The sequence below is a fragment of the Martes martes genome (assembly GCF_963455335.1).
Source record: "Martes martes genome assembly, chromosome: 5".
NCBI classification, from domain to species: domain Eukaryota; kingdom Metazoa; phylum Chordata; class Mammalia; order Carnivora; family Mustelidae; genus Martes; species Martes martes.
This window is the reverse complement of record NC_137892.1, coordinates 87,538,861-87,542,519: the sequence shown is the minus strand read 5'-3', so window position 1 is coordinate 87,542,519 and position 3,659 is coordinate 87,538,861.

The window sequence follows — 3,659 nt, the reverse complement described above, 5'->3', positions numbered from 1 at the left end:
CGCCTGCGACCTCCCCTATACCCACGGTCGATCCGGGTTTACACGGAGGCTCATCCAGGATTAGTCTCTGCGCTCGACTAATCCCAGCCGCTGAACCGACCCCAGGGTCGAGGAGCCAGGCTGGTGGGGGAGGGGGAACGCGGGCTGAGCGGAAGCACGCGGAGGGGGGAGGGGCACCCCGGGAGGCGGGGCCGGGAAACCGGCTGATCCGGTCTCTGTTCTTCGACCTCCCTGGAGCCGGTGTTTACCCGGGAGCCGGACGGAGGAGACCCAGGCCGCTCGGGCCCGGAAGCAGGGGGAGGGAAGAGCACTCGGAGACGAGATGAGACCTTTCCAGGTCCCCAAATCGACCTCCAACCCTGGTTCCGGACCGTGGGAGAGAGCGACCAACAGCTGTCTCCCGCCCTTCTCCCTTCAGTTCCGCAGTTCATACTTGTTGCCAAATGAAGGGGGAACAGGAAAGGATACCAGCCCCTTGGGAAAAGGAAGCAGCACAGCGTACCCTTCCCCAGCGCTCCTCATCGCGCCCCTACCCCATCCCATCCTTAGCCCACATCTCAGCTCAGGGTGGGGCCCTGCCGGTCCGCACAGAGCATAGGTTGGGGGAGGGAGGCACTTTGATATGCATGGAGTAGATGTCTGTCCTCGGTCTGCTTCCTTTTGCTTCCCATTCCAGAGTGGCACCGATTAATCCCAATGGGTCTCCGTCCCTCTTCTCTCGGTCGCGTCCCCGGACCCCTTCCGAGGCCTCTATCCCAGAATGAGTCCCCAGTCTCCCCGGGACGCAGGCCTGAGGGCCCGGAAGAAGTGAGGTGGCGTCCGGTTTTCACACTTTTATTGTAAAGCTCGGGAATAATTACACGGGTCTTCCATTGACAGCTCAGCAAACAAACCGGAAACGAACCGAACCGGAGGGGGTAGGGGCGGTGCCTGCGCATGCTCGCGGCGGGGGAGGGGGGAGGTCAGAGAAAGAGAAAGACAGAAAGAGACAGAAATCATTACAAATCAACGGGATTGTGCTCGCAGCGCCAGGGATGAGGCGGGGTGGGGGGAGTGGGGGGCGGGGCGGGGGCCCTTCCCGGGAGGAGCGAGGCGGTGGGAAGTGGCACGAACCAAGAGAAACACGACCCCAGTGTGGGCACCCGACAGCCCAAAACCCCCCTCCCCGAACCCCACCCCCCAACACACGAGAGAGACACGGCCCCCCTCCCCACTCAGATAACCCGAGGAGACACAGTCTCCCTCTCCCCACGGGCAGACACCCCCGCCCGGGAACCCCATGGGCGAGACGCAGTCCCCCCCTCCCAGAGAAGTCCCGCGTGGAGACGCCCCCTAAGAGACTTTCTCTTGGCCAACATAAGCCTTCCCAACACCAGGAGATAGCCCACATCCAGGGAGGAAATGGCTCCAGCGGCCGGATCCTCAGGAGAGAGGTATCCCAGAGCCTCCAGGAGAAAAGACAACTCAGAGCTGTCCCGTCTCATCCCAAAAGTGCTGCAGGTCAGAGACGTCCCTAGAGGAGAGATGCAGGGAGGGCCAGAAACATGCCTTCCCAGACATGCTTCAGAGATAGCCCCCTTCCCTGGGAAGAGAGATGGCCCAAGACTGACATGCCTTAAGTACTCCCAGGAACCCTGGGAGGAAAACAGGCTCCCCAGAGAGCCTGGGTAGGGGGGAGACATGCTCCCATGGTCCCCAGAGGGAATACATGTCCCTCCAGAGACTCCCAAAGGGAGAAATAGGGCCGAGGGAGCCCCCGGAGGTGAGAGATGCCCCAGAGACCCTCCCCCAGGGATGTGAGACAGGCTTCAGGGACCCCAGGAGAGAAATATGTCCCCATATACCCTTCCCCTACCAAGAGACATGCTCTGAAGTAGGGGGTTGGGGACCAATTAGGTCCCCTCTAGGAAGACACTGACTGGGTCAGGCTGGGTTTGAGGGGGTCTCCTCTGGCCAAATGTCGCCTGTTTGTACATAAAACTGTACGCGACACAAGGCATTGGGGAAGGGCTTCACAGACCTAGGACCAGTAGGGGTGGTCCCTGGTGCTTTCACCCATCCCCTGCCCACCTTTGGTTTCACCTCTCGAGTGCCCAGGGGGTGACAGACTCAGCACCCTGACCCCAACCAGGGGGCTGGAACTCTGCCTTTGCCTGTAGGAAGGGCTCCTCCTCTGTGCTTCTCAGCCCTCCCAGCCACCTGGGCTACCCCCTTCCTTCTGGCTTCTCCATTGTGCAAAATGCTCCTCCGCCCTTCCACTCGGTGCTCAGGGGTCCCCAAGACCAGAGCAGGGTACCCAGGCCACCAGGGGCTTCCAGGGGAGTCCACTGACTCCAGGAATGCTTCCTGTCTGGACTGCCCACTCCACCAAGCAAATGGGCCTATACAATCTTCTTGCCAGAACCCTGACCTCCAGGACACAGGACAGCCCTTGAGGCCACTGCCCCACCAGCTGGGCACACCATGTTACCAACTCTACCGCTATTGCACCTGCCCTGTTTGTGCAGGGGGAAGGAGGCTCTTTATCAAGCCCACAGCCCACTTCTGGGCCTCCCCCAGGGAAAGGAGCCTTTGGCCAACCCCCAGACCTGGTTGCTGCCACCCCAGCCCACTCTACCCTCTGCCCTCAATAGAAGGGCTGTGTATGCTGAGGCTACCAGCCTAACAATGCTCTCCTTCCCAGCACTGTTACCCCAAGCCAAGTTAGGGGCAAGGAGCAGAGAATAGGGTGATTCTTCAGGCCCCTGGCTTTCCCGAGGTGGAGTGGGGTGTCTGGGGTTACAGGAGTCAAGACCCCAGCAGCACAGCTCCCAAAGGCACCAGACAACCCAGCAGCCTGTACCCACCCCTCCCACCCTTGGGCCACCCCCCAAGCTTAGAATAAGTCAAGCAAGGGCCATACCCTGAGTCTCCAGCCTCCCAGCCTGGGCCCCTGGGGAGCTGGAGAGGTATGGGCCAAGGCAGTGGGGGGTTTCTGGAAGGAAGAGGGACTGAGGCTTTGAGACGGCCACAGTGGGAGATGAGGGCTCTATAGGATGCCCGTCACACCCTGGCCCCCTGAGGTGCAGGAAGGAATCCCACCTCATCATGGCTGACTGGGCTTCTCTGCCCCCCAATCTCCCCACCCCCTCCCCCAGGGGACCCCTGACCCTGGCGAAGGGAAGCCCAACTGGAAGAAGGGGGCCTGGAGCCCAGGGTGCCCTGAGGCAGCCCTTCCCACCCCCTGAGATCAAGGCAATGGTGGTTTTACAGGCTGACGGGTCAGTCATGGCAGGGGCTGGGGGTTGAGGGGCAGGGAGGGGGCAGGGTGCAGGTTCCCCCTATTAGAGGCAGCAACCAGCCACCCCTTGAGCAAACCTTCCTGCTCCCAACTCACCCAACCAGGCCAGAGGCACAGTCATCCCACCCCTGTCCAGCTGCCCCCCACAGCCTCAGGGCCCCTCTGTGATGCTCATCTGGATGTGGGGGGGCCAGCCTGAGCGGGGATTCCCCCCCCCAGGGCACAGCGCAACAGTTCCAAAAAAATAGAGATTTGTATTTTTAAAAAAAATTAAATAAAAGCCCAGCTCTGCTGATAGGCGAATGTTACCCCTATCCCCACCCCACCCACCCACTGTTTCCCTGGCCTGCACCCCCATCCCACTACGGCCCCAGGGGTA